The following is a 25,365-nucleotide window of genomic DNA, read 5'->3' on the forward strand; positions in this document are numbered from 1 at the left end:
GTGTCATCCAGCTGTCTTTTGGACACAGAACAACTTGGAAGATTTTACCTTGCGAGAACAAATACTCACCTCTTTTAACTGAGTAAGAGTATTCTTTACCTTCATTACAAATAACTGTTCAGCATGGAGATTTCAAATGTACAAGAGTAACACTGAAAGAGGTTTAAAAGAGGGGACAATATCCCACTTTCTTTTTGTCTCCCTGTTTTTAACATGTGCCAACTACCCCAAAACCTGTTCTGGCAGCTGGGGACCAGCAAGCCAAATCTGGGCACGTGGATTTCCACCAAAAACCTTTGATCCTCATGCCTTGTGCTGGTCAGGGTGTAGCCATCACTGTGGCCATGCAGGTTTTTAGGATTGTGGCCACAGTGACCCTGGGGCTGTTCCTGCTGGCAGCAAGCTGCAGAGCAGCCCCAGCAGAGCTGAGGATGAGGCTCCTGGATGTGGTCATGCAATGGTTTACATTTGGCACGAGTTCCCCTCAGCTCTGAGCAAAGCTGTGCCAGCAGAGTGGTGGGAGCTGCACTGCATTTAAATGAGAGCCTGAAAAGAGCTCGGAGCTGCTCAGATGGCAAAGACATCTGCATCAACATCCTCAGCCCAAGGATATGAAAGGCACACATCTCCAAGTGCCAGGGCACAGTGTTAAGTTCACCAATGGCATGCAAAAATCAAGACAATACAGTCTTGGCTACTGATCTGTTGAATCTGTTAGCAAAAAGAACCTTAAAATAAAAACCACCCCAAGAAACCATTGAGCACAGATGACTTCAATGAGACTCTCCCCATCTCCTGCAGCAAGTTCATTTCCCACAGAGAATAATTGACAGAGAATGGCAGTTGCAACCCTTGTGTGTGTGTGTGAGAGAGAGACTGTCTCTGTATCTCAAAGCATATTTTTATGAGGTTCTGGAAAGAAGCTGGTCTGGGATAATTGTTGCTGGAGACACTGAGAGGCACTGAAAGCACCAGCAGGCATTTTTTGACTAAACCCAAGAAATTCGTAAAATGTAAGACACAGTGTGAAAGGAGGGGGGGAAAAAAAGAGAAGAAAAGAAAAAAGAAAGCCCACTAACCTCCCCCAAACCCAAACTCTGCAGTTGCGAAGCCAAAGGAGCTCTCTGAAGACAGACAGTAAAGTCGACTCCCTGCAACGGAGAGTTCTTGCAATAAGAGAACACACAAGTGAGAATTTTTTTTTCTTTCCTCATGACCTGGAAAAAAAGTCTTTGATATTCTGAAGGGAATTAGGGAAAAAAAAAATTGAAAGTGAGTGAACTTCACTAACAGCCTTCTCCCCATCCCTGCCCCTTGGCAAAAGGATATTTTCTGACAGAATACTCGCCTGTTTGAAAATGCTTTTTGCCTGCTTTTAATTATTTTTCTGGAAGTTTTCTATCTCCTTTCTGAAGGCTTATCTGTCTGATTTATTCATATTTCTTAATGTCTGGAGTTTTACCTATAGACAACAGCAAAATTAATTGTGTGTCTGGGAAAGGGGCATGGAAATGTGTGGTGCTTGGGAAGGCCAGCACAGGCAGAAGATCTCTAGTAATGTGTTAAACCTATAATACTTTACAATACAATATTTTAAAAGTAACAACTTGAATCAGTAATACATTTTGCTTAATTGTTTCTGGTAGGTTATTACTTAGCTGGAAAATTCAGGAGTAACTAACAGGAGTTCTCTTAGCAAGGAGAGAGAAACCTCAGCCCTTAGATATTTTTCTCTGCCTCCAAAAGCTACCAAAAAGGAGATATATCCATATCCACAAAAACCTTTGCCTTAGCTTATGAAATAGAGGTAGATTTAAAATCTTTCCTCTGCAGCACTTAGCAAGTGAGCTTATATGCAATATGGGGAGCAGAGCAGCACTTTTCCTACATGGATTAGCACGCAGGAAATTTTCTTTTTAATTATTCTTCCCACATATAATTATGTTTGAGGTCCCCTTTCATGCTGTGAGTGGGTAGAGGACACCCTGAGAGTGGGAATGCCTCACTCCACAGATTGTGAGTGATTCCTCAGCAGTGCTGCCTCACAGCAGATTTTGGATAACACATGGAAACAATTCAAACTGGCATCAGCTGCTAAAGTGGCTACAGCTGCCCATTAAAAAGTAATTGCTTTTCACTGCCATTAAAAAAAATTCATTTGATTTTTCATCTTTGCTCTACAGTTGAGACTCTTTTATGCACCTGTCAGTATCATGATGTTGCCTGAAGAATGAAATTTCCTCCTAGCATCTGTTTCAGCTGATTGAATATTCTCTTACTGTATAAGATGAGTCCATTGTCTGATGAATGCATGGGATTTAATTTCTGAAAAAGATGTCAGGGACTCCTAAGCTTGTGTATGCAAATTCTTTACCTCTGTGAAAGAGCCATCATCTTTGCATGTTGATGGATCACTTTCAAGGGACAAGGCAGATAATTAATTTATTACATATATATTTGGTTGAAAATATAAAAGGGAGATTTAACAGAGAGAACAATTAAGAAGATGTGAAAAGTTTACAGAATTAGGAGTGCTGGCAGTGCAGATTGGGTTTCCTCACAAAGAGCCTTTGTCAGGGACACATTGATATTCTAGGTAAGTCCAGACACTTCTAGGGTTTTTTTTTGTTGTGACTTTTTATTCATGGTTTACTTTAGATTATCTTTTCTCCTTTTTTCCTTTTTTTTTTTTTTTTTGGTTGTCTGAGGTTTTACAGTAGCTGCTCTGAGATGTACAAATTACAGAGCTAAACACAAAATGAAGTGGAAATGGGAAATTAGTTTACTGTGCAGTACACTCTGGCTGATGGATGGCTACAGTTCACTTTCAGCTTGCTTTGAAAACAATTCTGCTTTAAAAGTAATCTTTGTGAGCTGACTTTCCTTTTCACTCTCCCAGAAAAGAAAGAACAAAAAACCACAATAAGGCTTGTTCTTAACTTGAATTGACTCGACATCATTACTTTGAGATAAAACCCGGGCTCAGATAAGGCAGTTTGGCACTTTAGCCCAGGTTGCCACTGTAAATTAGAGCTTTCCTGAGGAGACAGCCCCAGGCTGGTGTAAATCAGGAGCAGCAGCCCAGGGGCTGGGAGAGCACCTCTGATCCAAACAAACCCAGGGAATAGCACAGCAAAGGAGGTTGCTGTGGCTACAGAGGGAAAAAACCCAAACACCCCAACTTTTCCAGGAGTTTTCCCACAAATCAACAATGTCCAGTCCTGGTGGGTTTAGCAAACCTGCTTCAAGCTGGCATTTAAATGTGAATGGCTGGGCAGGAGATCTGACATCAAACAGCCCCACCAGGCTCAGATTATTTTGGTTGCAGCCTCTTTGCCTGCCCACCCAGTACCAGAAACTTTGGCTAGTATGGCCCCAAAATGGCCAGAGCCAAAGCAGCTCCATCCTGGCTGAGCAATCCAAGGATTAATGCACTGCTTAGTGCTACAGAAAATGTTCTGTATTAATGCCAAGCTGCTGCCTGCCCTGCCCTCACAACTGGATAAGCAATTCTGTCTCTCAAGGCTGTTTGACAAAGCTTTAGACCCATCCTGCATGTCCAGGAGGTGACACAGCTGCAGGGATATGAAAAAATACTCTGGCTGCAGTAAAAGCAGCTAAGAACAGTTCCTTGGGGCTCTCCAAAACCAGATTTATTTTTTTAAATCACCACAAGTATCAGCATTCCAACATCAACCTCGTGCATTGCGGAATAATGCAAAAATTTCCTTTTGAGATTTAAGTGCTGTGGGCAGGTTATGGATCTGGTTTTTATTAAAACAATAGGGATTTTTCTTCATATGCTGATTCATTCAGTTTTCTTTCTGGTTTCATAGAAGAGAAAGTGCCGGAGACAATTACAGGCCAGTTGCCTGGAGGGCTCAAGGCAGGCTGTGGTTGTTGTGGGGAGTGCAAGGGGTTCTTTAGCCACATGGTGAATAATCCTGTATAAAATTGGAATAATAGACTGATTTTAGTTGGAAGGAACCTTAAAGAACATCTCGTTCCAAACATCTCATGTGGTCAGGGACACCTCCCCCTAGACTAGGTTATCACTGAATGCCTATTTCCTCTATTTGATGCTTAAAACAACATTTTTAGGTGATTGCTTAACAGTCTTACCACTGATAACAAGAGTGACAGCAGCACAAACTCCTACACCAAAAACTTCATACCTGCTCACTGATTTTTATCCAAATCTTTTGCCATAACCACATGATCCACCCTCCACCTCAAAAAAATCCCCAAGCTGAAAAGGATGCTCAGGTCCTCACTGCCAAATTGTTCCTCCTAGAAATAAATGCTGTTCTGGGAGGCTACAACAGAGCTCCTGGTAAATGAAAGTGGGAAAATCAGGGAATTTTGTTTGTTCCCAGATTGTTCCCAACCAGGGGCAGTTTATCACTGGGTTTGACAAGGGGACTGCTGGCAGGCAGTGTGTACCCACAGGGGAGGTGAGGTAATGCAGGCAGGAGCATTAAGTTTCCATGGGGTCACGTTTTCATAGCTGATGGCACAAAATGCAATTAGAGAGGGAGAAAAATTAGATTTAGTGACTTCTCATCTATAAACACAGGAGCTGGAGCTGCATTTCAAAGCAGTGCACAGTGAGATGCAAATGACTGAGTGGCTGCTTCGTTTGAGAGACATGCTCCTCGAGTCTTTGGCCAAGATAAGGAATCAAGGGCAGTTATCTCAGTGTGGAGGAGATTGAAGATTAGAGATCTCTTTTAAAATATTCATAGAATGCTTGAAGCATTCCATCAATGGATATCAGCAGTCCCTGGATAAGATTTCATTCTGCAATGCAGACTCTGATGATTTTATATTCTTATTGAGGACCAGGAAGGGAAGATGGTTCCTCCTTTGTACCTCCTTGTTCTCCTCCAACTTCTGTCTGAAATGAATGTTTTTCCTACAAAGTTATTACATCATCCACTTTATTAAATGATGACCTAACCCAGCCTTTTTAATGTCCAACACCTATGTGGCAACTAAATTTATTCTTCAGTTTTAAAAGGAAATAAATTGTTCTGATTTTATCTTGCTCTATGACTTTGAGAAGCTGGTGTCTCCAAGCTGGTAATCTGCAAAACTTTGCTCTAACCTCTGAATTCCTAGGAGCTGCAGCAATGATTCTTAACCTCTGTTTGGATTTCTAGGAGCTACAGCAATGATCCTTTCTGACAATGATGGGAAAAAAAAGTTTATTTTTGTCTAAAATCACATTCAAGGAAGGAGTAATTTGGTTATATGATGCAATACCTATTTTTATATGGCTCTATTTTCAAAAAAATGGTATTCTCATCATGCTTAAATAAAAACAAATATTAAAACATAAACTTCCAAGCCCATTAATGTTTCTTTGTTCTTTAATGGAAGAGGAGAATCTGCCAATCCTTTGTCAATCCTCTGCTTGGCTTCCCTGAGAAATGAGATTATATAAAGTATTTCTATCAGGGTTTAAGTTATGTCTCAAATAATAGTTGTGAGATTGTGTTATCTGAAAGGGGAGGGAAAATAATTGCTTTAACCTCGAGTAGAAACCATTACATTGGGGATGTTTAATGGGACTTAACATAAGAGTTAAATGTTTGATTCCAGGGCTCTGTCTGTAGGAGCAGGAAATTAAGGAATAGTTTTACAAGGCTATTCATCTTACCTCAAGATAGATAACCAAAGCAGGAGCCTGGATCCTACCTGTTTCCAGTGAAAGAGTTTCTTAATGAAGTATGACTTAATTAGTTGGTATTTGACGTCTGGCTGTGGGATAAATCCTACCAAAGTGAACATTTTGAAAAGCCAGGCTGAAACCACATCACAAGGAATATTCACATAGACAGGAAGACATGTATAAATCAGACAACTTTTCCTCCTTTGCAGACATCATCACTCACAAATCATCTTTAATGTGTGTTATAAAAATAATTAATGGCCCAATTATAACTTATTTTTTCCCCACAGTACTTCAAACACCTAATGTGTGTAGGCATGCTCAGAAAATCCCAGAAAGTGCCTGTTTGCATCTGGAGGAGCCTGGAGATCTTTGAAAATCTGCTTCTGAGGGGATTTAAAAATGCTTTTAGCCTTTTTTTTTTTAATATGAATTTTCCTGCTGTTATGTTCATTCCTTACAATAATGAAATGCAGCGTGGTAGAACAAGGGAGAGATTCCCTCCAAATAGGTTTGGAAGCTGCACAGCAGCACTTAAAAATTGCTTTTTGACTGGAATGATTCAACATCAGAGAGTTGTTAGCTCCAGTCATAGATGCACAGATCTGGTTTGTTAAAGGCTGGCTTTGCCAAACAAATCAACATCTCGGAGTGTTGCAAGGAAGCTGAAGCTTGGACTTCTTATTCAACAAGAAGAGTCTGCCGGTAAATCCCATAGCATTGCTTTTGTCTTTAAATAAACTGTGGTGTGAATTCAACATAAAAGCAGACATGGAGCATGTTGTCTGATATTTTGGCTTGGGTTCTAATCAACAGTGTTTACTCAAGTGAAACGTGGTGATAAATGCTCTGAATTGGAAGCATGTTGTGATGTGCTGCAAAACCCTCAGTGTTAAATTGGCTTTTTCCCCTCCTGACTGAAACTCTTTCATTGTTTGAACAGAGACAACAAAAACCAATTTCTTCAAGGAACCTTGTAAGTCAAACTCTGCATGTATCAAAGCCTATTCAATGAGCCTTAAGCTACTATAACATAACATGTAAAAAGCAAATTATTTAAAGAAGATTCAAATTGAAAACCCCAAGTTTGATTTTGGTTTTTTGGATTTTTTACTTATGTCTCCAATAAACTCTAATCCTTTTGTTTTTCTTCACAGTTTTTCCTAATTTCATTTATGCAAGTGAGAATTGGGAATGCCAGCACAGAGTCACAGAGAAGTATGAAGGAAAGAAGCCTTTGCATAAGACTTGGTAACTTTTTTTTTTTTTATAGTTGCTGTGAATATTTAGAAGACTCATTTCAGCACTGCTGCATTTCATTGTTGGGGCCTCTGGGCAAACCAACCTTCCTTCCTGCCCACTGTCCTTTGTGGCATTCACATCCCTTCACCCAGGATTTTTCTCCTGGGAAGCTGAGAAACCTCAGAGAAAAAGGAAAACAATTCTTATCTCATTTGCTTCTCCTGTGTTGTGCTCATGTGGAATGTGTTTGGAGATTGTTCACCCACAGGTGATTTTTCCATTGGATTCTGCTGTGAGTTGTTTTCACTCTTTGGCCAATCAGGGCCAGGCTGTGTTGGGACTCTGGAAAGAGTCATGAGTTTTCATTATTATCTTTTTAGCATTCTGTAAGTATCCTTTCTGTATTCTTTAGTATAGTTTAATATTCTTTAATATAATATAGTATCATAAAGTAATAAATTAGCCTTCTGAGAACGTGGAGTCAGATGCATCATTCCTGGCTTTGTCGAGGCTTCCCTGCAAATACAATAGTCCTTTCCTCCTGCTTCCCTTCCTCCCCTTTCAGTCCCTTTAAATCCTGTCAATGCATAAGAAACAAACTTCTCCCAGGAAAGCAGCAGAAACACAAATCCTGCAGGACTCGCTTCTCCAAGCAGGCACAGCCTCCCCAATCAAGCCAGGATCCAAGGAAAGATGAATGAGCCCCTGGTTAAAGCACCAGGGAGGCTTCGGGGCCACTGCTCTGCTCTGTGGGCAGCAAAGCACAAATTCAGAAGTGCTCCATTCTTCCCGTGACATTTATGACCAGGTTTTCCAGCTTAGTTCACTGCCTCGTGCCCAATGTCCCGAGGAAAATCAAAGCCTTTGAAGCCATTTTCCTTGATGATTTTCACTCCAGTCCATACGTTAGAGATCCCTGCAGACCCCAAGCCTGCCCAAAGGATGCATCAGGATGAAGACAAAACCTTAACAAGAGGAATTTGGACTTCTTTCCTACATGGTCATCGAGGTCTTTGGAAAACCTGGTCTTGAATCTCAATTTTCCATCACACAGGTGGAGAATTATCTTTTCCTCTTTTTTTTGTGCATCCTGTTTGCTTAAACTCCTTCAGGATCATCTTTGGTGAAGCACAATGGGACCTTAATCCTGGTAAAGTTCATGGATTCTTCAATAATTCAGATAGTGCAGAATCACCTCAGTTCCCACAAATGAGTATCGTGCATATGATGTATTGATTTTTTCCCCCACTTAGTGAGCTTCCCCTTTCTTTTCTCCTTTTTCCTCTGATCTTTTTGATAGATAAAGGAGATACAGATTTATGAGGTCAGAGGCCTAAGAGAGAAAGAGCAATTTAACTGTGCAGCAGTGAAAAAAGAAATCTGAGCAAAAAAAAAAAATATCAATCTGCAAAGGAAGAAAATTCAAAAGATAAATAAGAAGCTGAAGAAAGACCATATTTGAAAGAAAATTCCCCTTTAAAGGAAATGAAAGATGAAAGGCAAATGATCTTTAACATCAAAAAGCACTACCCAAACAGAAGTCCAAGATGATTTTGTTCTAAAGTAGTAAAGAGGAGAAACAATTAGACTTAATATAAAAGATGGAGAGAGAGATTGAGGGAATTTTAACTCAACAGAAAGCTAAGAAACAGAAAAGTAAAGCAAGTGGGAACTAACAGGAAAGGAAGAGCATTTTTAGGCTCAGAAGGCCACACAGCAGAATGTAATTTTCAAGGGACACATCTCTAGTTCCTTGAAACTTGATGGGAATACCTGGTGTGGAAGTTCCAGGTGTTTTTTGACTGATCTGCTCTGTGATTTTTACTGGCAGCTGTCTTTCCCATCAATGCTTTGTCCTCACCTTCCCTCCTCCATTCATCACCAAAATGATGAAGCCTCATGGTCCATTCCTGGCCAAGGAAATCCAGACAGCAGCATCTGTGCAGGAAATGCATTTTCACAGCAGAGCTCATTTCAGTGGTGACCCCACGCAAGCAGCTGCTTGGCAATAGACTGAAATCCATTTAAAAATGCCAGCTTGAAAGAGCAGCTGAAGGAAAGCTGGGCACGTTCTCCTGAAATATAGGCCAGGGGTAGCTGGGTGCATTTTTTCTTTGAATTTAAAGTGAGGAATCCTACTCAGTGACCTTCCCAGCTAAACTTGTGTGTGACAGAACACATAGAAACCCAGAGGTAAAATAAATGCATTGCAGCCCCCCTCTCCACATAGAAAAATATAAGAATTATATAATTCAAAACAATTTTCAAGGCAATTTTCTATCTCTGCTATCATTCACAGTAGGAGTAAATGTCTCAGCAGTGGGTAAATGATAATCCTTACCAATCTTCGGCAAAAAAATAAAGTAAAAACAAAAAACTCCGATTTTCTTTTGTTAACTGTTTGCCAAAAAGCTTGATTTACTATCATGTAGGCATGAAAAGTGAAGACCAGCCCGTAACCTGTGAAGCGCAGAAAATGAATGTTAAAGAATGCACAATGGGTCCCAGATAGGATGAAATATTAACAATATGGAGTAGGGCTGTGGATATTGCAAGCCTGCTGCCATCTAATTAAGAGTACATTGTCTCCTAGCAGAGTTATAATACACATGGTTCTCCTGCATATTCCCAAATTCTCTTCTTCCCACATACCCAAAGTGCCTGTGAAAATTCAGCATATATTGTTGTTTTGACCTAAAAAAAAAGTCCTTTATTTTTTGTTCCATGGTGAAGATGAGCTCTCACAGGAATTCAAAATAGAACTTTCAGAGTTTCTTTTTTTTGCTCTGCTGCATAAGGTGATTGAAAATAAGTGTTGAAAACAGTGTTGCTTAGAATTTTTTAGAGTTGGTGTCTTTCTAAACATCCTGAAAAGCAGAACCTCTGGACATGTTCAGACCTGGGTTTCTAGCAAATATGTCCCTGGACCTGTGTCTTCCAGGATGCTCTAAATGTTTGGAATTTGGGTAGATGTCTTGTCACATTCAAAACCATCTCAAGTTTCGCTTGACTCACACAAGCACTCCTCTCATGGTTATTTATAACAATTTTAGATCTTTCAGGAATAAATCCTTCCCTGTGAGGGTGATGAGGCCCTGGCACAGGATGCCCAGAGCAGGTGAGAAATTTTTTTTTTCCTGATCTTTTCAATGAGATAAAAAGTTGGAGAGAACTTGGCTGTTCTGCAGGGTAAAGAACTGAAAGCTGTGAGCTAACCTCCAAGTATGGGACTGTGACTGAAAAGAATTTGTGAAAAGAGAAGGGTCTGAGCGCTTGAAGTCAAAGCTTGGAGGTGTAGAAGAAGAGATTACAAGTGACCTCACCCCCGACCACAAGTCACAGCTGTACTAATTACCAGAGAACAGCCTTGCCCTTAATGGGAGACAGCTGTGACTAATAAAGATAAATGTGATAAGAGGGGTAGGTCGGGCAGTCAGGGAGAGCCTGGAGGAAGGGGATCTAGAGGAGGTGCAGGAGCCCTGAGGAAGAAGGAACAATCCAGGGAGACATAAAGAAGAACAAAACAAGGAAGGGAGCTGCTGCTGTAGAACATCTACTGTGAGATCAGTCTGGATCTGATGGAGTTGGAGCCTGCAGTCACAATTGAGCTAGGTAAAAAACCTTCAGTCAGAGGCAGCAAGAAAACACTCCCAATGATATTCCAGCAGGAATAGTCAGCAGTCAGTCTGACAGAGAAGCCAACAGTAAGAACTTGCTGTAGTCAGAGTTAGGAAGGCTGAACTGTAAAGAAGAATAAACCAGGACCCTTTGAGAGCCTGTCTTGTCTCATTTCTACCCCTAACGAGAGGTCTGCTGCAACACCTGAGACTAGCACAGGATATCTGAAGGCAACCAATAAAGAAAGAATGATCTACCTATTGTGTAGATTTCTGGGCTGCAGCACAAGGGAAAAGGAGAGCAAAGGCCCCCTCCTACTTACAAACTGGAGAGGTAATGAATACTCCCTTGCCTGGATCTAGTGGGTTTTGGGCACAAGAGTAATTCATGATATAGTCCTCCTTTAATTGGGATTTGATGGTGATACCTTTAGGTTTTAAGTTTTTCTGTTCTTTGGTGTGCAGCTTTTAGCTTTATATTGAGTGTCACCAGGATCTTTTCACAGGTGAAGACAAAACAATCCTGTTCCAGCTGTAAACACAAGGATAAACTCTTCAAACTTCAGGCCCAAAGCTTAAACAACATGAAAAGAGCAGGATGGGCAAGCAAGGAGGATGAAACTTCATAATTTGAAGCTATTAATTGGAGAGCTAACTCCTATATGCAAATGGACTAAAACATAAAAATGTGAGATCTCATGGCCAAGCCCTCTTTTGCTTCCATCTTGGAGCCGTCCAGGCAGAGCCATGACCATGGCTCTGGTACTGCCAGGCTGTGGCCTTTGGAGGCCCTTCAATAAATATCAATAAATATCCATTCTATTGCTCTTAACTCCGTCTAGCCTCTGTTCCAGCTCCTTAGGGCATCAATGGGATAATGATCTGCCACCTTGATCATCTTTTTGAGAGCATCATAAGTGAAGATGAAGCTGATTAGGGAGGAAAATCCTTCTCTGGTGAAGCAGGTGAGGTACTTGACCAGGCAGCTGGTATTGAATGAGACACTGGAGGGCTGACCAGAGGCAGAGCTCCAGGTGGTCAAAATCATTATCCCTGCAACAAAAGATCACACTTTTATTATTGACAACAAATGGTGTTTAAAAGCCATGAGCAAGTCTCAAAGATAGAGCAAAGCTGGCTGATAAATAATGCCTTAAAACTGGACATTTACTTTCCTGCCCTGAAGCTGTATTTGGGTTGCATTTGCAAATTGTCCTTCTCATCAGAGATTTTTCTCCTTTCCTCAATGCCACATTTTCCATTCCTTGGTTTCACCTGCTGGTATCAAGTGTCAGCACCTCAGTGGTGTGATCCTACACAGGGCATGGTGTGACCCAGGAGGAGCCATTTTATCACTGTAAAATCATAATTACTGCAGTCAAAGCTTCCTGCACATCTGTCAGTGCAGACCTTGCATCAGAATTTTTTTCAGAAGGTCATTTTCCTGTCATCACCTCACCTGAGTGTTTCACACAGTGCTGCCTTCTCCTTCACAAGGTACAGCAAGGAATGTTTCAGGCCTTGCCAGATGGCCACTACTTCAGGACTGGGAATACTTAGGTGATAGTTTCTCAGTTAATTCCATGTTTCTGTTGTGTGTTTCCAACCACCCCTGTCAGAGAATCACTTTCTCCCTCTTTAAAAGGAGCATTCAATTAATTTAAAACAAGAAACCAGACTGCAGCTTCACTACAAAGTCTGAATGTATGCAATAATAAATCACAAGCATATTTTTGTTTGCATCTTCCATCTAAGGATGCAAAGAGTTTCACAAGAAATCTTGTGTTTGAAGCAATGCTCATGAAAGTGTTAACTTGAAAAGGCAGCTCTGAAAAAGAAACTGCTGGGGATTTGCCTATGATGAATGTAGGGCAAGATCAGCCAGGGAGATTTCACAGTATTTCTCCCATGATCTATTAAATGTGGTTGTCATGTCCCATCTGACACAATCTCATTTCCAACTGACTTTGTTGGGGATGGTCAGGGCTTCTCATGGAATTGAAGGCAGACTCAGGCCCTGGCACTGACTGCACCTTCCAGGAAAGCACCAGGCTTTGACTGAAGGCCTGACATGGATCACAGCCTACTCTCACCAGTGCAGAATTGTGTCAGGTGAATGAACAAGAATCTCCTCTTAAGAAATTCTTAAGAGCAACAAGAACAAGAATTTCCTCTTAAGAAAGATTATTAGGCTAAAATTGTTTTGGTAAGAAACAAAATACTTGCAGATGATCAGCTGAGGTGTGTGGCACAAAGAAATCCAAACGCAGATCTTGCCCAAAGTGTCCCAAAACTTTTTGCACTTACAGGAAAACACTCAAATATCTGGATTTCAGTTTTGTTTTCTCATGGTCAGGGACTCTCTGATTCCTATGGTGACAAGTAACAGCTCACTTGTTATCCTTGCTAACCATGGGAGCACTTTACAGCAAAAAGTGTGGCTTTGTTCATTAGCATCCCAGTCATGAGTCATCCTTATCCTCTTTGTCATCCTAATAAGGGTATTTGAACAGGTGTCTTCTCCAGAAGGACATGACAAATCTCCATCCCTTACAGATACAAAATTCATTAGACATTTCTTTTTCTTTCAGAAATCCATTTACCTTTTGTCACAGACCAGCAGTTTTTAATTCTTGGTTTCCTACAGCTCTTTATCTTCTCTCAGACTGGAGAGGAGTACATGCCTGTCTGATCCAGCAGAAGCTGCTCTCTCCAGCGAACTGGAAGAAATATGGCTAAATCAGAATTCAGCTGAAAAACAGGACTTCCTGTAGCTACTGCAACACTGATTTTTGTATTGTTGGGAAGACCTAAGATGCTGTTTTGTTTTGGTGCTGCATTGTTTCGTGTAAGATGAACCAGACAACTGTTTCTTTGCTACCTCTGCTCAGACTTTTCTTACCTCTTCCTACAAGGTGCCAAATTAACTCACAATTAACAGGTGATGGCCTATTTTTGGCAGAAATCCTTCTTTTTTCTTGACTAGGTGATGAAGTTCCTAATATCATAACTTCAGCAAATGCCCTCAGTCAAATAGTCTGGGGGTTGTGGGGGAACCCCTTTTTTACTATGGGATATTTTAGCTGTTTATGTGTAGTCCAGAATACCAAAAATCAGAGCCCAAGTTCCCATATGTAGAGACTGGGCAATCATGCATTCTGTAGGGCTGAGTTACTGATGATGAAGAACAAACAAAGCAGTTTGAAGGACACAGCAGTGGGTGCAGGAGCTAATCTGAAGTACCTGATCTCACTGACCAGCTCTTCTTCCTTCCAAGACACTGTTCCTCCCCAAAAAGCAGAGTTTGGAGTAAAGTTGAGTGTGGGAAAAAGGGAGGGTTGGAGGGAAGGTGTTTTAAGATTTGGCTTTCCATCTTATTATCCCCACTCTGATCTGAGAGGCAGTAAATCAAACCTCTTTCCCCTGTCAGATTTTCTCTCCAGATTGTTCTGTCCAGCTGAGGAAAGAAGTGACACAGTGGCTTTGGTGGGCACCTGACATCCAACCAGGGTCAACCTGTCACAGACAAAACACTGGAAAAAGAAATCTCAGGCTCCAGAATCACTCATGAGTCTTTTCCCAGTTTCCTTGACTGTCCTGTGTGTGTTTATCCACTTAACCCCAGGATTTTGGTTTTTAATTTCCTTTTTCAAAATTTGTGATTTTACTTAAGAGTATGATAAAATTAGCCTCTTTCCAGTGTTACCAAGATGGAAGAAGTTACAGCTCAAGCACATAGTTTATGATGGGAAAAAAATAAAAAAAAAGCTGAATTTGCTAAGCCATGTGGGAGAAATGGGCTTTAATAAGGGCATAGACCCAAGCCTGCCAATTCCCTGCTTGAATTTCTCTCCATGTCAGCAAAGCACATTTGTGTTGAACTTTCTCAATTGCCTCGAGTTCAGCCCAGGATTAGCCTTTGCACTAATCTTCAAAATTGGGAATGGCCTTAACATTTCCTGCAAGGTGAGCTCAGACACAAATACGGGAATCATTTGAATGCCATAAATTACCTCCACTCTCCTCTGTGTGTGTGTGTGCATGTGTAAGTGAATAAACATGTCCTTATGTTTTGTCCTTCTAAAGAGTCTGTGGAAGGTTTCTTCAGTGCTAGGCTGACAAATTGAGTGTTTAATTTCCTAGAGATGCAATCAAATTCTGCCTATTTCTAAATCCCCCTCCTCCTCTTCAGCTTCCTCTCCCTCACTTCACATTGTCTCTGAGTGAACAACACTTTTCTGTCCTCTGCATCCAATTATGTCTATGGTGAATTTTGAAGCAGGAGAATATAAAATATATGAACAATGAGCAAAGAATTCAGTAAGGTTTTCCATGGCCTAAAGTAAACCAACCAGTTTGTTACTGCATCCAAGCTTTGACCTCACATGAGCAAACAAACTGATTCCTCAAAAATGGGAATCTATTAATGCACAAAAACCTCAATAAAAAGTTATGACCCTTATCCTAACCCTCTCAGATCTAGTCCTACAAGGCCTCCCATGCCAAGGCTCTGCAAAAATTTTATTATTAAATTGTAAGCACAACACATTCCTAGCCATTCCTAGTTCTAGAGCAGTTCCCAAAGTGGAAGGAATATATCTGATAAGTCAAGTAACCTGACAATCATTCTCAAATTCCCCTGTGTATATAAAATTATGTTTAATTTCTACTTTTGCCAAAAAGCAGTTAATCATGTGCTTAACAACTCTGAGTCCCATCAAAGGCAATTACTGTCAGGAGGACACAATTTGGTATTTTTGTAAGCAGCCCATCTATAGATTCAATATTGAGGTAAGTGCTTGCTTAACATTTTCAGGAGCACTCAAATACCAACAAATTCTGGATTCAAATATATTTGATGGACACAGACTTGGTTTTCTGAGTTGCAAGCTAGTTAGACAAAACAGTCTCTGTGAACTTGTATTAAAATATGTTCAATATATTTTAAAGTCATCATAGATAACTGCAATAATTTATAAATGTCAGGTTAGTCAAGGCAAGCACTAAATCAGATGTGGGCAACAACCTATAAGGACTATGGTGGAACAAGTGACTTTGAAGCCAAGCCTATCTATATTCAATTTTAAAATGTAGTTTTTAAACTGTTACAGCAAAATAACCTGTTCATCTCAACTTTAATTAAAAGAAATATTGCAACAGCTGTTTCTTATAGTGAACAAAATTTCAAACCACTGATAGTCCAAAGAGAACTACAAGAGAATTAGGAGTGAATAATGAGCTGGATTCATCTTGACTGTGTGATGAGCTCAATGGCTTTCCAAGGAAAGTTTCTTACATGGAATTGCATATGCTTGATCCTCCTGCCATAACCAACACATTTACCTGTTCAGAGATGGGCTGGAAAGAGTCTGGAGTAAAAGTCTGGTGAGAAGCAGCTGAGGGAGCTCAGCCTGGAGAAAAAGTGACTGAAGGGAGATATTATCAATTTCTACAATTCCCTCACAGGAACAAGTGAGGGTCAGGCTCTGATCCCAGGCAACAAGGGACAGGACAAGAGGAAATGGCCTCAAGCTGTGCCAGAAAAGGTTTAGAGTGGATACTGGGGACAATTTCTTCACCCAAAGGTCATCCATCCATGGCACAGGTTGTCCAAGGCAGTGGTGGTGTCCCCATCCCTGAGGGAATTTAGGAGCTGTGTGGATGTGACACCTGGGGACACGGGTTAGTGGTGGCCTTGGCAGTGCTGGGGGAATGGTTGGGCTTGATCATGAAGGTATTTTTCAATATAAATGATTCTGTTCTTCTAATTCCTTACTATTTGTCTTAGCACCATGAAGCTGCAGTGCCAAAAGATGATTATCCTGTGTTGGATAATCACACTGAAAAGAGAAGATCTTCCCTGAAGAATTTAAATGTAAAAAGAGATGAAAAACAAATGAACACAATTACCCTGGGAAATAGAGGAAAAGAAAGGGATAGAACTGTTCAGTATCACAGGACACAGCCTCAGGAGGAGTTTTGAATTTTCAGAGAACAGAAACACATCTGGGAACACATGTACCTGTCACAGTTACATTTGCCCTGACAGCATCGTGCCTTCCTGTCTGTCTAAAGGGTAGGAAAACATAACCTGTGGATCATCCCTATTCCTCTTTTCCAGCTGCTCTGCTTTTTAGCTAAAACCAGATGCTAGGCATGTCTAAACACACCTAAGACAGCAAAAGCTAGGAAATGTGAGTCCCAAGTGATGGGAATTTGAATGAGAGTTTTGCCTCAAAGTCAAGCAGAAAAGGCTGGTATTTTGCTTGTTTTTATTTTAAGGTATGCTAAGAAAACTTTTCCCTGCCCTCAACCATATCCCTTGCCTGAAGGATGACACAGGCTGTCTGAATTTGTGGATGAGCACAAGAATGGCTAAAGAGAATGAAGATAGCCCAGAGGGATCACAGGGAAGGATTATAAACTCAGTTCTGACCTTGCTGAGCTTGAATTGGTACATAATCACACAGAAGATGATGTGAGTTTGCCTGGAGGGAGACTGAAGTAGAGAGATCAATCTCTGAGCTTCCTGCTTAGAAAGGATGAACATTTTTCCTGAGATTTACCTACTGGTGATTGACAGATCAAGATCAAAAAAGACCAGGAAAATGGCCTTATAAAACACAGAAAATATTTACCAGATGGGAGGAGGAGGAGGTAGTGTGGATATAAGAGTCTGAATTCATTATTTGATTTTGGGCTTGCTTGATGACACCATGGCTACAGCTAAACTTGCTCTGGTGTAATCTCTTCTTGTCATTGCAGAGGGGTTCAGAGGGGCTCTGATGCAGCTCCAGCAGGAAGAAATTGGGAAGTCTTTCTGGAAATCCAGGTGGTTTCCAAGTGTTATAATGCTTGCTCTTTGAAAGCAGAAGGTGCTCAGACTAAAAACACATTCATCTGCTGAGTGAAGTGTTTGCTTTCATTCTTGGAGGCTGTCTCTCTACTGCGAAATTAAAAGGGGAGGGAAAAATTTCTGCAGACCTGAACTGCCTTTTTGAGGTTTGATATGAGGTAATCTAAGTGTATTTTGGAACACAAAGCCTGCTGAGGCAGCTTTGGGGATCTGTGCAAGGTGGAAAAAAGTTCACACATTCTCCATACAATGTCCCAAGAGCAGCCCCTTCCCCAGACCACTCCTAAACAACCAGTAATGATAAAAGAGCACCATGGACATGTCAGTGATTAAACAGCTTGGGCAGCCCTGGATTAGCACTTTAACACAATTCCCTGCTGCATTTGACGTCAAACAGCTCCAGAAGCTGGAGGGGCACTCCCTTGCATTGGTCTGCTCTTATCATTTATTCCCTGAGGAACAAGGAGAGCAAAATCCTCTCACATAGAAAATTTAAAAAATCAACAACCCAGAATTTTTGTGAATCAAATTCTTCAGTGAGAGTCACATCTTTCTTCTGATCCATCCCACTTACTTAAAGGCATTTATATGAGAGGACTATTTAAGACTTAAGTGATCTTAGGTTTTCTCCATAGTCAAAAGAAGGAAGCAAAAGAAATTAATTGTTTAGAAAGTTTAAATTCACCCTTCAAGAAGCATTTTTTCTATACGATACTTGTTTATTTGTTCAGTATTTAGTCAAACTGTAATACAATATATAATTACAAAATAATTACATTTCTGCCTATTCCACCAGTGATTACTGTTCTCCAGCTATCAATCAACACCAGTTATAAAACACTAATTGCTAAATAACTTGAATATTGGGATAAAAAACTACCAACCCATGAGGCAAAACTTTCTGTCTGTCAGAAGTAGGGAATAGAAGTTGGTTTTCACTTTCACAAGCCCTGCTAACCTAAGAACAAGCAAAGAAAAGAAGATCATCGTTATATAGGAGGTGTTGGATAAATGCTAGAAAAGGGAAAAACCATCCAATGCAGAGAGGAAAAAAATGTTAATTTAGTTCTAGGTCATGGGATAGGGATGAAAACTTAAGTAAAGGCAATAACAGCACAACTAATGCATGTATAATAAAAGATAAAACAACATTAGCAGAGGTTGTCTGCAGAGAAGCTAGATTTTACATTCGAAAACTTTAGAAAGGGGAAAATGAAATCCCAGCAAATACAGAGGAAAAAGAGGAACACAAATGGATGAGGAAAAGGTTCTACCTGGTCAAGTGGTCCCACTGCTGATTTCCTCTTGAGGGAACCACTGGCACTGTAGGCAGGAGGAGGTGATTTGTATTCAGCTGTGCAGAGGTGAAGGCATCTTCTCCACCTGGCAGCAAGGGCAGGGTCTCTGCTACTTCACAAAAGTAGATCAGAGCAGCAGCATCTCCCAGTTTCCACTGCACCAGCTGTAAGTTTGTGTTGTTGCAGTTTACAGCCACATAACCCAGCCCTGAGCTGCCCCAGCCCTGCAGGAGCTGCAGCCTCCTCACCATCCCTTTTTGTACTCGCCCCAGACCTTGCCCTTACACCTCATCAGGACACACAGCTGCTGGGCCCGCTTGTGTCCATCCCAGGGATGGTGGAAGGAGCTGGGAATCTGTGCCAGGGGCAGTGTTAATCACTGACTGATTAATTAATGCCTGGAGGTGTTTACCCAACACCACCTCCAGGGAGATCAGGGTTAATAACAGATCTGTCACCTTGCAGCTCCTGTAAAAGCCTCTCAATGGCATTTTTCATATTTTTAGTATGGCTTTTTAATACTTCCAGTCTTATCAGTCTAGGAATGCTTGATCTATGGATTTTTATTGGTGTGTACTTAGAAATAAACATCCACAAACACAAGCACACACCCATGTATGCAGGTGAGAGGCATTGGGCACTTTAGGTCACTGGAAATTTTATTTGCTGCCATCAATCCCATCCTTTTCCATGTGGTCTCTCTTTTTTTATCAATACAGAACAATCACAGAAAATAGAATAGAATAGAATAGAATAGAATAGAATAGAATAGAATACCCTGGGTTGGAAGGGACCCACAAGGACCAGCAATCCAGCTCCTGGCCCTGCACAGGATACCCCAACAATCCCACCCTGTGCCTGTCCAAGCATTTCCTGAGCTCTGCCTCTCTGGGGTGCCTGTTCAGTGCCCAACCACCCTCTGGGGGAAGAACCTTTTCCTAATATCCATCCTAAATCCCCTTTTTGTGCCATTTCCCTGAGTCCTGTCACTGTTCACAGAGAGCAGAGATTGGTACTGCCCCTCATGAGGATGTTGAAGGATGACTCACGAGTCTCCCCTCAGTTTCCTTTCTCTCCAGTTTGAACAAACCTCCTATGGGTTCTCCTCTAGACCCTTCACCATTTTTGTGGCCTTCCTTTGGGTTTTATAGCTTTATATCATTAATTCTGATCATATCCTTATGACATGGCTCAGGAAAATGAACTGGCCAAAATCTAGATGATGATCAAAATCTGCCTGGTTTCTAACTGCATCGGCATCCTGAGCTATGTCTCTACATGATATTGCATAAAAATATCAATGTTTCTGACAAACCTGGCAGTGCCAGTTGGAAATAAAGACAGGAATATGAGGCTGGGGGTGAAGGAGACAGAGTGGCTGCAGTAACTCTGGTTTGGCTGAGCTAAAACCCCGTGGGACTGTGTCACATTCACATTCTCTGATAAAATCCCTTCACCCAGGATTTTTCTCCTGGGAAGCTGAGACGCCTCAGAGAAAAGGAAAACAATTCTTATCTCATTTGCTTCTCCTGTGATGTGCTCATGTGCAATGTGTTTGGAGATTGTTCACCCACAGGTGATTGTTCCACTGGATTCTGCTGGGAGTTGTTTTCACTCTTTGGCCAATCAGGACCAAGCTGTGTCAGGACTCTGGAAAGAGTCAGGAGTTTTGATTTTTTTTTTAAATATTTAGTAAGTATCCTTTCTGTATTCTTTATTATAGTATAGTATTCTTTAATATAATATATTATAATAAAATAATAAATCAGCCTTCTGAGAACATGGAGTCAGATTGATCATTCCTCCCTGCCCTGAGAGTCCCTGCAAATACAATAGGACTGCACCCTTAGAGTGCATTTAGGGTTGTACAGTGATTTTCAGGCATCCTCACACACACACACATGGCCAAAAGCACGCATGGAAACAAATGTGGCAGAAAACCTTGCGCAGACAGAGAAAGTCCTGTTTATAAAATCTTCAGGGAATGACTGTACCTTGTCTGTCTGTAAAGTTTCTAGCACACAATGGCAGCCAAAGGAAAAAAAGAAATAAATTAAAAGATTAGCAGGCCTCCGGAACAGAGGAGGTTGGCAAGGGAAACGTTCCCAACGTGAAAAATTTCACATGTGGAAATGAGGTGTGAGCCCTGCCATCAATTTGAGCCGTGGCTGATGGAACACAGCGAACGTGCTGGGGTGAAGGCAGCACAGACAGCAGCAGATGATTCACAACCACATGGTTCTCATCCTATTAAATGGAAATGAGGCATCCACAGCCCAGGCTGCAGCTCAGGGGAGGATTGTGGCTGTGGCCATGAAATAGCAACGGGTGAGGGATTTTCCAATTATTCAAACAGCAGTGAGTGAGAAGGGCTGCCCTCCAGCTCAGAAATGCCACGAGTGCTGTGGCCACAGTCACACTTCCAGGGGAGTTATTTACCAAGTTTTATAAGCTCCCTCACTTCAGCACACATTTAACCCTTAACTTTAGGGCTATGGGATACAGGGACTCATCTAGATCCATGAAAACCTCTCCCCTCCCCAGGAAAAATGTTATATCATACTGTAAACCCACACTGTGTGTCTTCTGGTTAAGGTTCAGCCTTCCAGAACCAGTGAAAAGTTCATCAAAATCAAGGGAAGTACTTCTAGTTTTCCATCATCTTTGGATCAGGCTCCTAATGAAACCATCTGTTCCAATGCATCTTCAGGTGGTGGTGTTTGAGGGTCCCCAGGATGAGGAAAGAGATGAGAATCTGACTCCATGTTTGAGAAGGCTGATTTATTATTTTATGATATATATTAAATTTAAAAAATGATATATTAAAACTCTATTAAAGAAAGAGAAAGGAGACATCAGAAAGCTAGAAAGGAATGAATAATGAAACCTTGTGACTGACCAGAGAGTCCAACACAAGCTGGACTGTGATTGGTCAATAATTAAAAACAATTCACATGGAAACAATCCAAGATGCACCTGTTGGTGAGCAACCTCCAGACCACATTCCAAGCAATCAGTTAATTGTTGTTTACATCTATTTTCTGAGGCTTCTCAGTTTTCAGGAGAAAAACCCTGGCGAAAGCATTTTCATAAAATATCACAGTGACATCTTCACAATGGGAAAAACAGCTCCAGAGGAAGTTTGAAACCATTGCTTCTCTTTGTCTTTTGTTTTTCATCCTTCACCATCTGCCCTGCTTTCTTCAAGTGAGAAATAAGAAGTTTTTAGGCACCACAGAAAGAGATGACAGGTGAGGCACAGCTCATGTGGACATGGATCACTCCCTGTTCCTACCAGCATGAGTAAACCTGTGATGGCCCTGGAGCAATGAGTGTGGCCTGAAGCTATTCCTGAGGTGATAAATTCTCAGCAGAAATGTGGGTACAAACATACAAAGGTAATTGCAGACATTGCAAACCCACCTTTTCATTTTCCTCATCCTGCCAGGTACTGAGCAGTGCTGAGTCAGTTTTCTGTGAATTTTGCTCTTTCTTCCCTTGGGAAGTTGCTGCCAAAGCACAAGCACTTCAAACTAACAAAAAACAAGCATCTTCTACAGAAATAGGAGAGCTACACAAAATCAAATCAAATGGGCTTTAAAAAAATAGAAAGAAAACACCTCCCATGAAGCTTGACCATCCTCAGCTCAAAATTCATATAATCAGGAGAAATACTGAGATTCTCTTTTCACAGCTTGTTCTGTTCATCTGTCTCAAGTGTGGCAAAAGGAATTGCTGAGGATTTGTTGCTGCTCTTTCCCTCTATGTCTGTTCTGCCACCTTCACTGATTGAATCATACATTGGATTTTTTTTTTTTTTCCCCAAAAGGAAACAGTTCAATTTAGGCTCAAGGCTTGACTCAAAGCCAGCAGAAGTCATTCAGTGGGGGAAAAGATTTTCAGCCTTTTCTTTTATTCCACCTTCACAGACCACATAGGACTGCCCTGCCAGGCCATCAGTGTGTAATCTACACAGGGATGCATATATACTGAAATACAGGTACTGAAATAGCATTTCTGTAGCTTTTTGTATAACTTTTTGTATCTGCAGTCAATGAGAAAACATCCCACCTATTTGAAATCAATATCTAAGGCTGGGATCAATGGTGCTTCCACAGGTGCCAAAATCCTTTTCCATTGACTGCTGAGAAGCCAGACAATGAGCATAGGTCAGGCACTGAGCTTTTAGATGCATCCACATAAATCAGTAGACTTTGCTGTAAATTCTCAAGGCTTTCTGCTGCTTTCAGTAGTCAAAGGAGAGCTTTCCCTTCCTCTGATACTCTCAGCAGGACAGCCTGTGAATCAATCTGCATACTGCTTCACAGATAAAAAATGATATTTTTTTTCCTGCATTCAGCAGGAGGGGCTGTAAATGTTGTCCTCTTTGCTTTTCTTCCCCTTGGGCAGCAATAGGTGAGGCAGTGAGATCTTAGCAGAGAGGAAATGAAGTTCAGGAACACTCAGTAGAATGTCCTGTCATGTCATGTGGGAGGGATGAAAAGTTAAACTCTCCCCCGCGGTGGAGATAAAAATTTGTCAGGTTCTGGTATGGATGAACATCCCTGTTACCAGGGACATCATTTTCAAATACTGTGCTGCTCCAGGTCATTCTTAAACCACACAGGCTGTTGGAATGATTAAGGTGCATAATGTGAACTCAGAGACTCATGGTTATTCTCACAGACAGCAAAAATATGATCTTTTTTTTTTTTTTCTGCATTAGTGGTCAAAAAATAAGTTAGGATTGTGATAAGAAAATGTGATTTGTGGGCTGGATTTTGCTTCTGGCTCTTTTACACTTACCTGGAGTAGTGCCTAAAATGTCAGTAGAGCTGTAGGATTTCCACAGTTCCCCTGAGTGTGGTTAAAACTCAGATAAAGCATTGCAAGCACATCACAGAAAATAATCTGACTGGGGTCCCACTGCTGTGGGGAACAGGAGTTTTATCCACTGCCTCAGGTGGGTGTGAGGAAGCCCTTGAGCACCTCACTTCACAGGCAATCAGATCCTTTCCAGGCTGCTGAGTGAAAAAGAAAATATTTTTGCAGCCTGGTTGGTTGAAAAAGTGGATGAAAGGTTTTTAAGGTGCTTTTAGTGTATAAACCTGGCTCAGATCTGCACAAGTCACCTCTGAGCCCCTCTGTCCCACCAGTACACTTGTTTTCTGTTTTCTGTGATCCTCTCTTATGTCTGCCAGCCTGCTCTCCACTGCTGTGCATTGAAATAACCTTTATTTAGGGCTGATAATAAAATACATGTGAGTGTAACAATGCAAAGAACGTTGTATTAACCCTCCCCAAATTCTCCTTGTCGACTTTCTGCAGTTAACTTGAAAAGCATAACAAAGTTAATATGCTGTCAACACTCAGCTCTGCAAACCCAGCTGGGATCTGAAGATAACAGATCAAAACCTGTCACTGTAATGGGGGCACAGTGCTGCTGGTGAACAAGCTGTCCTAATATTTACAGGTTGTTTTAAACAATAACAATGTTCTGATTCTCCTGCTGATACAGTCCCTTGGCTCTGAGGGTGCATTGCAAATATCCTGGATATTGGCCCAGTGTCTCCATCTGATACAAAGCTGCTGCTGCTGGTGGCTGGCTGCAATATTGGATGATGTATGGCCCTCAACTGCTGGATGTGGCAGGAAGATGCATGAAGCCATGGGAGATAAGAAGGTCACAGGCAGAGCTCACTGGATAAATGCTTCCTCGAGGATCTCTGCTGGCTGATATCAGTCACTGGTCCCAAGGGGAAAAGAGCATTTATGAAAGTCACAGACATGAGTGCCTTCAGAACACATCCCACAGAAAGGCTTTGATATAAAAGTGTTTACATTGAGTGATTGGGGGTTTTAATTTACTGCTCTGGTCAGGGTAAAAATGAGCTGCTGGAGGTTTAAATGCTTGCAAAGTAGTCCTTTACCTTCCCTTAAATAAAATATTTAAACATATTTATTCTGGCTTCTATCTACTCATTTGAGCTCAGCCAGAGATGTTTTAACTGCAGCCAGTAACAGATATACAGGTACTGGATTGGGTAAGTGTAGCATTCACATTCTCTGAACACAGAGACATAATTTTTTCCCTCAGGGTTTTTTTCCTGGAGAAGCACAGAGAGAAGAAAGAGAAAACAATTCTTATCTCTACTTGCTACTCCTGTTGGTTTTGCACATGTGGAATGTGTTAGGAAGATTGTTTACCCGAAGTGATTTGTCAATTAGATTCTTCTAAATATTGTTTTGTTTCCTTGGCCAACCACTGTTCTAGCTGTCTAGGGAGACAGTCACGAGTTTTCTTTAATATTCTTTGTAGTATAGTATTTCTTTAATATAGTATAGTATAATGCAATATAATATAGTTTAATAAAGCAGTTGTTCAGCCTTCTGAATCAATGGAGTGAGATGCAAATAATTTCCTTCATCAGGGGCACCCTGATTTTACTATAGGTAAGTCCCTAAATTCATTGGAACCTTGAAAAAGTAGAAATGCCTTTAATCTGTTTGTAATTCATGGCTAAGGAATCTGAATAAGATTAAACCCAAAAGGCACAACTGGTAAAATTTTTTTCCTCTGTGTTGAGGCAAAAAATGCCACAGCAGGACAAGAGGCTGGACATACCCCAGCGATGGGCACTTAAAATCCAGAACCCTCTGTGCCCTGGGCTGGTCCCC

The 25,365-nt window shown here is 41.2% G+C and overlaps 1 long non-coding RNA gene across 10 annotated transcripts in view; it reads left to right on the top strand.

Moving 5' to 3' along the window:
- Window positions 1-777: 777 nt before the first annotated feature.
- The window catches only part of LOC113460085 (uncharacterized), a 382,981-nt gene continuing 358,393 nt past the window's right edge, over window positions 778-25,365 (top strand). For 2 of the 10 annotated variants that reach the window (XR_012580340.1, XR_003381784.2), the window contains exons 1-2: window positions 809-1,188; window positions 6,832-6,925. This is a non-coding gene — a long non-coding RNA (uncharacterized LOC113460085). The other 8 variants (XR_012580338.1, XR_003381782.2, XR_012580337.1 and 5 more) reach the window with 8 other exon arrangements.

This window comes from Zonotrichia albicollis, chromosome 5, assembly GCF_047830755.1.
Source record: "Zonotrichia albicollis isolate bZonAlb1 chromosome 5, bZonAlb1.hap1, whole genome shotgun sequence".
NCBI classification, from domain to species: Eukaryota; Metazoa; Chordata; class Aves; order Passeriformes; family Passerellidae; genus Zonotrichia; species Zonotrichia albicollis.